The sequence below is a fragment of the Arachis stenosperma genome, chromosome 4, assembly GCF_014773155.1.
Source record: "Arachis stenosperma cultivar V10309 chromosome 4, arast.V10309.gnm1.PFL2, whole genome shotgun sequence".
NCBI lineage: Eukaryota > Viridiplantae > Streptophyta > Magnoliopsida > Fabales > Fabaceae > Arachis > Arachis stenosperma.
In genome coordinates this window covers 2,278,756-2,291,096 of record NC_080380.1, presented here as the reverse complement: position 1 = coordinate 2,291,096, position 12,341 = coordinate 2,278,756, and the positions used below count along the sequence as shown (strand labels likewise).

Below are 12,341 nucleotides of genomic sequence, written 5' to 3'. Positions count from 1 at the left end.
TTGACCGACCATAATACATTTGGTTCACTACAATTTAATATTTTTCTTTGATTTTTAACCATTTTATCTTTATATCAAGATTCCAATTTATATATATATGATATTGCTCTCCACTTGAGTCTCATTCTTATTCAAATATTGTTTGTGCCTTGTATTTTCAAATTTTTATCTCTACATATCTAAACTCTAATAATTCAATTATTAATATTTAATAGTCTTTTTCACGCCTCTGGTAGCTCTTTAAGCTAGTGTTTTGGACTTAGTGCTTGTATCACATTCCTTCACAATATTTTGTGTTAAAATAAAAATAAATGCACACAGTCTAATAATAAATCCCTTAATAGTAAAAAACTGTATCCATATTTTTAGTCTTAGCTCAATTTTTATATTCTCGCCAAACTATGAAGATCAATATCATTCTTGAGGTTAATTGCACTACTGATATTAGAAGCAACAAGGCACACCAAATATTAATTCATCCATGGTTAGGGGATTTATTCTGAGACCATTTCTGTATTTGAATCGCCATTGACCGGTCAAACTCATTGATGCAAATCATGTGCCAAAAACCGGTTATTCAATTGCAAAATGTGAAAACTATAGGTTGAATCTGAAATAGCTTTGGTTACACACTCCTTCTTAATTTGCCTATTTTTAATTATACACTTATTAAAATAAATACTAAATTTTGTTAAATATTTATAAATAAAAAAACAAAATTTTTTTATTGAAATAAAAATAATATTTAATTAATCAAAATACATATATATATAAACTTTTTTTTTACATGTAATTTTTCAAAGTTTTTTAAACCGAAACACATACTAAATACAATTATATATGAAAAAAAAATATTTATGTTTTTTTTAAATAATGATAACGTCACTCCTAAATTAATAATACTGTTTTTTTAATTATATTTTTTATTTTCTTTTAAAATGATTTAAAATTACTTTCAATCTTTATTTGTTATATCAACATTCTCATATTTATTTTTGTTAGATTCATAAGGACTGTGAATAATTTTATAAAAAAAAAATAAAAATATATAATTAAAAAAGAATACTATTTTTTCAATCTTTATTTGTTATATCAACATCCTCATATTTATTTTGTTAGATTTATAAGGACTATGAATAATTTTATTAAAAAAATAAAAATATATAATTAAAAAAGAATATTATTATGAATCTAGAAGTGATATATTATGAATTTTTTCACTTTAATATTTATGTTCTATATATATATATATATATATATATATATATATATATATATATATATATATATATATATATATATATATATAGCTGTGTGAAATAAATATTACGTACTTTGATTCTGTTTACAATTAGACCATCTTTAAATTTTGTTAGTTGACCATGTAAAATTTTTTATTCTAAATTAATGTATCAAAATTATATTATTTGTAATCTTAAATCTATTTTAAGTATAGATTAACAATACAATGTAATAAAATTGTGGGTCCATATGAATAATTATTAGTAATCTCAAAACTCTATACATATTATACTCATTACTCACAACTACTAATGATAACCTAATATGCTAATAAAAATGATTAAGGATACGGATATATATATTTATGGGAGAATAATATGGTTACTGAAATTAATCCTTAGGTAGCCACCGACCCACAGTTATATCCTTATTAATATGGTTATTAAAATTAAGCATTTATTAAAGTTGACCCTTATTAAATAAGGGAGAATAATATGGTTATTAAAATTAAGCATTTATTATAAACTATGCAAAAGTTAGTTGATCCTTGTTAAATGAGAGAATAATATGGTTACTAAAATTAAAGGATAAAGTATATATATATGGAGAGTTTTATTGTGGGTCTCACTTTTTGTATTTGTATCATGTAGTATATATACTAAATAGCATTTTCGTATTTTTAATTATGCCCTTGTTAAAGTAAATACTAAATTTTATTAAATATTTACAAATTAAAAGAAAAAACAAAAATATTTTTTATTATTCATAAAATTTTTTAGTAAAATAAAAATAATATTTAATTAATAAAAATAAACATGTATACAATTTTTTTTTACATGTAGTTTCTCAAAATTTCTTAAACCCGCATACTAAATACAATTATATATGAAAGAAAAAAAAGATAATTTATATATTTTTTAAATAATGATAACATCATTTTTAAATTAATAATACTATTTTTTAATTATATATATATTTTTAAGTTATTTTTAATCTTTATTTATTATATCAACATCCTCATATTTATTTTTGTTAGATTCATAAAGACGGTGAATAATTTTGTAAAAATATAAAAATATATAATTCAAAAAAATAATGTTATGAATCTAGAAGTGACATTATGAATTTTTTTTAATATTTATGTTCTAAAATAAATATAATATATATATAGTGTAATATAGATTAACAACAGATTAACAATATAGATTAACAATATAGTGTAATAAAATTGTGAGTTGATAGTCATAAAAAAAATTGAACTGATATGAATAATTTTTAGTAAACTCAAAACTTTATACATATTGTACTCAGAACTACTAGTAATAACATAATATGCTAATAAAAATTGAAGTTAATATACAGTATATATATTTATTATAAATTATCCAAAAATTGACCCTTATTAAATAAAGAAAAATAATATAATTACTAAAATTAAGAGATAAAGTGCATATATACACTATAATTTAAGAGAGGTATGTAATAAATTACAAATTTTTTTATGAATATACCAATAATATAAATATTCTTGTTCTGGTTCGAAGAATTATACACACCGTTGTTAACAATATAATAAATTTAATTATTATTTTTATAACATTCTGCATCTTTGATCTCTGATTTACACTATTTTACAGTGTGAATTGAAATATGCTTTGTGCATAAGAGAATTGAATGTATGTAGAAGTATAAATAGTAAATACTAATTAAAAGAATAACTTAAAAATTTTATTGTGTTCTAATAATAGAAGGTTGTGGAGATGTAGAATGAGTTAATATTCTTTCTTATGATAATTTAATTTTTGATAACTAATCTGATTAGATTGATTGACCTTATTCTTAATTGAGATATCATAAAATTGTTAAGTAAAAAAATTTAACTGCCTTAATTATTATATAATAAATTAATTTCAAATATTTTTAAAATTATCACGTAAATTTAATTGAGACTGAAAAAAAAATTCTACTTGCAAATTTTCTTAAAATATTTCTCAAAATTTTGAAATGATACCTTTTTAAAAAATAATATTTTAAATAGTAATATAATTAATTAGTTAAAAAATTGGCTATTTGAAGATCTTGAAAGAAAAAAATGCCAAAAGTCCAATATATTAATTGTAAAACATAAAAAATTAGTTAGCGTTAGATTAATTTATCTAATATTTTTCAAAAATAAAAACAGTAAACACAAGTTATGAAAATGCATACATGATTATTGAAAGTTCATCATCTTATCTTTTTAATTATATATCCATATGCCTCTATTTTACATTATCGCATGACATACATGATAATGTGCATATATAATAATAAACATGATAATTAGTGACCACAACTAAATTTTTTTTTTTGTTAACGTGACCACAATTAATTTAATTCCACTATTATTATAGTTTCTTTCTTTATATAAATTAGTATATCAAGTAAATTTGAAGTTAATTTAAAATTTCAGTATTAATATTATTATACTAAAAGGAATAATAGATTTTAATTATAGAAGAGCATATGAAGCAAAATAAAAAAATTTAAATGCAAAAAAAAGCATGAAAAAGAAGCATTATTCTACTACAATTTGTTTTGAAAAAAAAAAAAAACCCACCATTTATCATTTAACTTTCTTGCTAACTGAATAGTATCATTTTCTTTTTAATAGCCCTATATTTAATTTGAGTGCATTTAAAAGACAGGCAAAAAAAGGAAAGAAAGAAAAGGATTTATAACCATATTCTTAAGAGCTCCTCTATATAAGTTTGAACCATTCTCTTTACTTTTCGCACCACCACCATCTCTTCTATACATCTTCTATTTTCATTAGGCTCTTTATCCTTCATTTTATAAGGGAAAAAAAATTAAAATCTTTAAAATTCACGCATTAGTATCGAAGTAGTTTTTTCTAATCATCTTTTTAAATACATCAACAATTTGTGTTTTAGGATTTAGATTTTCTAGGTTAAGAATAGTTTTACAAAATACTAAAACACAGTATCATGATAATAGTATTATTAACATGTCTTATTACACTCAAAGATTAGACCATTTTAATTATAAACCCGAAAGTGCTATCACATTTAAACAAAGATATGTGATAGATTTTAAAAATTGGGGTGGTTCTTAATCGGAAGCACCGATTTTTGTATGGTTTAATAGCGAAATTTCTTTAGAAGATGGAATTAACGCGGTTGGATTTTTCAAAGACAACGCTCTTCGTTTCAATGCTCTTCTTTTATATACTGAGGTAATAATTAATTATGATTTTTTTTAGAAAACATGCTTGACATTCTGTAATCCACCTGAAAATTTTTTCCTTTTTTATTTAATTTTTAAAATCATTTCGTAGATAACATGAAAAAAATATAATTAAGAACGTCCTAAAAAGGGTGCATTTATGGTAGGATTGATTTTTTCACTTAGCTTTATTACATCAAAACATAAAATCACATGTCTTAATTATGTGGCCAATATATAATCTAAGTAAATATATCTTAATAATTTCTATCTACGATTAAAATAATGTAAATAAAATAAATATATAATTTCTGTTTTCTTGTTTAATTTATTTATGTTAATACACATTTTATATTGTTATTTATATCATATACTAATTAATTAAGAGATTAACTGAATGTTATATTATTATTATTATCATTGACAGCATAGATACTATGAAAAATCATTTCCATTTGGCTCAAGTGAAGAAGCTTTGAAAAATGCAAGTACTATGGGATATTTAAATTCAGCGCAAGCATTAGCAGATTATGCTGCTATTCTTTTAGACATTAGAAAAACTCTCAATGCTCATGACTCTCCTATCATTGTTTATGGAGGTTCTTATGGTGTAATAAATCAATTTTCAGTAACCTAGATCATCCATATTAAATCATCAAAAATATATATTATAATGCGGAAGCGTACCTGAATTCATAAACATAAATTATACGACCGGAAGAGTTTAGATCTTGTGGTTCTTTCGATCTTCCTCAACCAAAGCCTTCTGTATTCCTAGGAGGCTGAATCGCAACTCTTTTGATGGGGAAAGAGCAACAAAGGCGACTTTGGTATATTGGGGACCAAAACCCTGAAGGTCTATTTATATTTGAGCATGGCACCTATTAAACCCTTAAGCCCAAATAAAATAGTATCTAAAGCCCAAAAAATAATATATCTAAAATCCAAAAAGATAATTATCTAAGGAACAAAAGATAATATCTGGTTTTATTCTCATTTAATTCCAAATCAAAAGTAATAATGACCTATTCAATTAGCATTTAAAACAATAAATAAGATCATCATTATATAAGTCATTTAATTTGAAATATCATAATTTATGATTATAATTAATATATGTATTGCCCACAAATAAATTAAAAAATTAAATAATTTCCTAACATCTTACGGTGGATGTAAGTTATATTATATATTATTAATTTTACATGAAAAGTTTTAAGCATCATAAAATATGTAAACAGTATATATATGAGGACCATAAAAATATTTTTGAATTTTGTTATATGTATACATATGATTAATATTTATTTTAATTTTTTTTGTTTATCTACTAGTGCTTGCAGCATGGTTTCGGCTAAAGTATCCCCATATTGCATATGGTGTTTTAGCTTCATCCGCCCCGATTCTCTATTTTGACGGTGCCCCACAATTTGGATATTATTATATTGTATCCAAAGATTTCAGGGTAATACATTATATATATGTTATTATTTTATAAATTTTATATTAATTATTAAAATAATATGTATTTTGGTAAAAAATTTAATAGTGAATTTTAAAAGACAATTATTCAAATTTGCTCTTTTGGTACGTAAGAAATAAGTAAGAGCTATTATTACACTATTCAAAAGTCTTGGTATGAAATAGATGAAATAGCCAAAAGACCTCATGGCCTCTCAATTTTGAGCAAACGGTTTAAGATTTGCAAGTAAGTCAAATATATATTTTTTTGTTCTATATTATTATTATTATTATTATTATTATTATTAAATACATTAATTTAAATTTTTTAGGAAATTGAAAAATGTTGAAGTTCTGAAGCATAATTTAAAGAATATATATTCTATCGGAACTCAGTACAATCAACCATCGGTTGAGAGCATATGTGACACTATTGATAGAGCAGCTAATAAAACGAATAAAATTGGTCAAATATTTAAAGTTTTTGTAACTTTTAATCACCAATCAAATTTTTCATGCTATGACATAGAACATCATAACTCAGTTGAACAATCTCCAGATGGCAAGACATGGGATTGGCAGGTTAAAAAAAAATCTCTGCTACTTTTTTCTTGGTTTATATATATATATATATATATATATAATATCTAATTAACTAATAGAAATTAATTAATTTAATAAACAGACTTGTAACGAGATCGTTGCTGCAGATGGTATTGACAAGGATGCTTCAATGTTTCAACCAAGACCTTTTAATATGGAAGATTATCTCGAGGCATGCCAACAACAATATGGCATAACTCCATTGCCTCATTGGATATTACCATATTATGGCGGTCAGGTATTTAAATAATAATTTTCAATTTTTTTATAAATCATTTTTACTAAATAATTAATTATTGATTATCATTAATTTTTATTTTATATAATACAGGATATAAAACTAATCTTCAAAAGATTTGCCAGTAATATAATTTTTTCCAATGGATTAAAAGATCCATATAGCTCAGGCGGGTAAGAGATTTTAATATAAATATCTGTCTGTTTATTAAGTATATACAAAAATAATAAATATGAAATTAATTAAAATTAAAAGATAAATATTTTAATAATATAATGTACACTACGTATTGCAGGGTATTGGAGAGTTTATCAACTAGTCTGATTGCTATTACCACTGTCAATGGTATTAATATATCAATCTTATTTTTTTTATAATAAATAAACAATTTTAGTTATTTTTTTATATTAATATTATGCATTATTGGCCTCGAGACTAAAAGTATAAGTATTATTGTTACTACAGGTACTCACTGCTTGGATATCCTTCCAGCACAACAGAATGATCCGCAGTGGTTGATCAATCAAAGACAAGTTAAAATCAAAATCATTGCAAGCTGGATTGCACAATACCAAGCAGATGGATTAATTTGTTAATGATGAATGATAGCCTTTTTTTTTGTCCTTTTCATGAATGTACCTTACATTCGTCAATTTTATATATTGAGTTGATGTACTTTACATTTTTTAAAAAATTAATATATTTAGACAGAAAATAAAAGATATATTTATTTTGAAAAGGAAAAAAAAATACTATTTACATTTTATTTAAAGGTGAAAAAACAAAAAAAATAATTTGAGTGTATTTCCAACATAAAATAAAGTCATATCATGTAATGATATGAATGTCAATATAATAAAAAAGGTTTTATAAACAATCCTCTTCAACATCTAGCAAGACTCTCTTAGTGTGAATTGGAATATGCTTTGTATACAAGAGAATTGAATGTACCTAGGAGCAATAATAAATACTAACTAAAAAAATAGCTTAAAAATTTCATTGTGTAGCAGAATAAATTAATGCTCTTTCTTATGATAATTTAATCTTTGATAACTAGTCTCGTTAGATTGATTGATCTTATTCTTAATTGAGATATCATAAAATTATTAAGTAAAAAATTTTAACTATCTTAACTATTACTATATAATGAATTAGTTCCAAATATTTTCAAAATTATCACGTAAATTTAATTGAAACTAAAAAAAAAACTATACTTATAAATTTTCTTAAAATATTTTTCAAATTTTTGAAATTATAACTTTTTTAAAAAATAAGTATTTTAAATAGTAATATAATTAATAGGTTTAAAAAATTGGCTATTTGAAGATCTTAAAAGGAAAAAAATGTCAAGTGTCCAATATATTAAGTGTAAAACATAAAATATTAGTTAGTGTTGGATTAATTTATCTAATATTTTTCAAAAACAAAATCAGCAAAAACAAAATGTTATGAGAATGCATACATAGTTATTGAAAGTTTATCATCTTATCTTTTTAAATATATCCATATGCCTCTATTTCACATTAACCCATGACATACTTGATAATGTGCACATAAGAAACATGAGAGGGAGAATCTTTTTTAGATTTTGGTCATTACTGTTCTTAGTGGCTGCTGGGGCAGCAGCTTTGGCATCTTCCAATGATGGATCCAACTTTCTTTCTAGTAAATACCTTCTATCAATCTCTATTCTATTACTTTCTTTCAAGAACAAAATTGAGAAAATGATTATGAAAATGGTTCATGGTCAAGTTATTAATATTAGAATTATGAATATTAATCACCAAATTGAAAGAAAAAAAAAATATATATATATACACTATTTCTCCTCAAGTATATAGTGGGGAAAATTTGATCAAAGAAAAAAAGGGGAATAATCAAAAGAGCACAATATATATATAGGAGAAATAGGATGCATGCATCGGTTGATTCATACATCTGCCTTTTTTTAATGAAATAAGATTTAAATGTTATTAATTTATTACTATTAATGGACCTGTATATTATTATTATTATTATATATATATTCAAAAATGCGATAACAGATTTGCTTGCTACCAACTATGGACTTACAACACCGCAAATTGCAATATACAGGAAACTAAAGATATTGTTATTTTTACATGTTTGAAAAATCATTTGAAGGTTCAAAACGTAGTTATCAGACTCTATGAATTTACGAGTTTAGATCCCCAATAGAATATAAGGTTTTCTCCCATTTGTAAAGAAAAACTAACTATTGTATCTTATAAGTGTTGTCTGTATTTGATATGATGACCTATAATCATATATAAAATATTTGTATGTATCTTATATCTTGCTGTAATTGTGGCAAAAATTAAAGTTGTTGTAGCGTTTGGCATCCCATAAAAGTATAAAGTAGTGTCCAATTGAATCTATGAGTGATAATATCTGTGTACCTGTTATTAACTTTGATTTGTGTTTATCCAACTTCTTCAATAACGATCCTTAAATTTTTTTCATAGATATTGATATTTGTCATTACTAATTTGCCTTCAAATTCTCAAATTAACCAAATCATGCTTAATTTGAGAATTTGAAGACAAATTAGTAATGACAAATATCAATATCTAATAAAAAGAGTTAAGGATCATTATTGAAGAAGTTGGATAAACACAAATCAAAGTTAATAACAAGTACAAAGATATTATCACTCCAGATAGATAGATTCAATTGGACACTACTTTATACTTTTATAGGATGCCAAACGCTACAACTACTTTAATTTTTTCCACAACACAGGCTCGAGAGAAACTACCATAAGGTTGTCTCAAAAACGCTTGCTTCAAAATCCTTGTTGAAGTCCAAAGTGTTTGCAACCCAACTATCAGAATAATGTCTGAATAAGTTAATATGACAACGAATACAATAAAGCATAACCAAAACCATAAAAATTAAAAATCAAACAGAGTAGCATTGCAAACAATTGAAACAAATCTAAGAAAATTCCACATATAAATTCAGGAAGCTTTCAGGAATAGAGTTAAAAAGAACGTTTTTTTTTATTTCGACAGGGCCTACAGCTGAGAGTTAAAATACATATAACTACTAGTTAAGACAGCATCACCATGGAATGTGCCTCTAGGAGAGCAACAAAATTGGAGAGAGGAAAACAGAAAATAAAATAAAATAAATTTCTACCCTAGATGCAGATTAACTTTTTCCCCCATATATAACTTGTTATACAAGTTAGCCTCTATTAATTCCAAACAAATATAGAGATGTGATTGAAGAAAGGAAAAAAAGAATTGCGATGGTAACTATAATAACATGCTCAATGTACAGCGTAAAAAGCTACACTCATTCTCGGGCTTTTTGAAACTGTTGATCAACACCCATGATATATAGTGTATCAAGTGAATCTATTAAAGTTGCCCAAGACCTCCAAAACTGTTGACACCACTTTGACTGAGGCTGGCATCGCCAAGGGGGGAAATAGTTATTAAATATTCAAATTTAAAGAAAAATAACGAATTAATAATAGAAACAGTTATTTGATAATGCATAATATTTTTTGCATTGCAGTAAAAAATAGCAAACAAAATCAGGCATTGCAAAAACACCAAAGTAGTGTCATATTCAAAAGAAAGAAGCTGAACTACTAACTTTAGACCAAAAGCTTTAAAATTGATTGTTCATACATAATTACCATACTTATAATCTGGGAGAAAAAAAATACCTGAAGTTCATCTTGGCCCCATGCATACTTCTCATACGATCCCCAAGCATGAAGCATAGCTTCTTTTACTTTTTCTCTTCTCTCAATTGTCAACTGGACCATCTACAATCTCTTTACTAGACTTGGTAGTTTTCCTCCTTGAGGCAATTTCTCCAACTTTACCACCATGGGCATTATTTAGCTCTTCCAACTGAAACAAGACCAATTGCTTACTCCCCGAAATAGCATATTATTAAAACTGAAAAACACTTCTCATGACAAAATATTATATTAACCGAATACAAAACCTGTGATGTATACAAACAGATCCAAAAAAAAGTATAATTAATATCAAAAGATGAGGATTTAGCTTTATATGAGATTGAATGGAAAATGAGAATTTAAACTATGGATTTCAATCAGTTTGATGCAGGACTGATGCGGACAACACCAAACATATATGGTCATTTTGTTAGTTGTGTTTTTTCCTTGTGATTGCAACATACAATGATTCTTTTTAGTGAACTAAAGACTAAAACAAATGTACAAAAAGTTAGGCGCTTTACATCTTCTTACCAGATTTTGCATATCAGTAATTTCTTTCCGTAACTCCTCAACTTCTACCTGCATTTCACAGAACAATTAATAATGTCTGCAAAATGAACTTATGCAAAAACCAAAAGGATTTCAGCTTCCCTTAAAAAGAAATTTGAATAGGAAATGAAAAAGTTCTACTTCAAAATCATCTACATGAATGAACCATCCTAGTTGTGCCCACCTCTAATTACAGCATTCTCAAGTCTCAACCTAGTAACAACTTGCTTGTTTAGCAGGAATAAAAAACAGTAGTTCCATATAATTCAGCTCCAATGTTTCCTTCAGAGTTAATCCACAGTCTAATTCCAACAAATTAACGACTATGCAACTAATTAAAGCCTCAATTGAGCAGATCCCTACAGAATCTTTGACTAATTACTAAGCTGAAAACCAATTCACAATTATAAATAATTCTGAGGATTAGGGTTTACAGCGTACAGGGAAGAGGGAAGGAGCACCGACGGAGGGAGAAGCGGCGGAGAGAGCGTGAATGGAGGGTTTGCGAGAGAGGGAGGCCTTGCCAGAGAGAGTGACGGCCGAGGGAAGGTCAGGGTTTACAGCATACAGGGGAGACGGAATGAGCGAGCATAGACGGAAGGTGGATGGACGGAGGGAGCGCCGGCAGAGGCATTGCGAGCGCCGGCGATGAGAGGAGTTAGTGTGTTAGGGTTTCACCAAGAGTTGTAGGGCGTTAGTTTTTAGGGGCATTAGGGCGTTAGAGAAGAGTAGTCTCAGTTTTGGGCGCGTTAGGGGTTGGTGGAATCTTTCGGTCCCCTTGTTGAAAGTTGAAACAATTAGAGAAAGAGAAAAGGCTCCTACTTACATGAAATCATCAAAAATGACTTTCCCTGAAGTCACCTTTCTCATTGAAATAAATGGCAAGACCTAAATCATACACTCTATGTTACACTTTTTTAAAAACACTTAAAACTATAACACTTTATAAGAAAGACGTCACTTTATGGAAAAAAGTAAATTAGAAAGATTAAGAGAATAAATAACTAAATTATCAAAATTAATAGATCAAAAATTTATGATTTTAACAAATATTAATTGTAATGACACCGAATTTCTAAAATCAATACAAAATGATTTTTCTCAGAATCTTTATTTTACTATAAGTTTTATTGAAGGATTTCAAAAACCTGAAAAAACTTATATTTCACACGAAATTTCTAAAAAATACTACCATGGAAATGATTCCCCACATCTTTATCATACTTTTAACCCACAATTAAATTCTATAGTAGACATGCTTGAAGAAATATTAGTATCTATAAAATTTCAGAAAAATAA

The 12,341-nt window shown here is 25.8% G+C and overlaps 1 long non-coding RNA gene and 1 pseudogene across 1 annotated transcript; one reads left to right on the top strand and one right to left on the bottom strand.

Moving 5' to 3' along the window:
• Positions 1–4,249: 4,249 nt before the first annotated feature.
• Positions 4,250–7,365, top strand: LOC130973945 (uncharacterized; annotated as a pseudogene).
• Positions 7,366–9,759: 2,394 nt separating this feature from the next.
• Positions 9,760–11,840, bottom strand: LOC130973672 (uncharacterized). Its single transcript, XR_009084233.1, has 4 exons — positions 11,484–11,840; positions 11,025–11,072; positions 10,470–10,659; positions 9,760–10,204 (listed from the first exon to the last, which is right to left on the bottom strand). It is a non-coding gene; the product is annotated as an uncharacterized LOC130973672 (long non-coding RNA).
• Between the last annotated feature and the right edge of the window lie 501 nt (positions 11,841–12,341).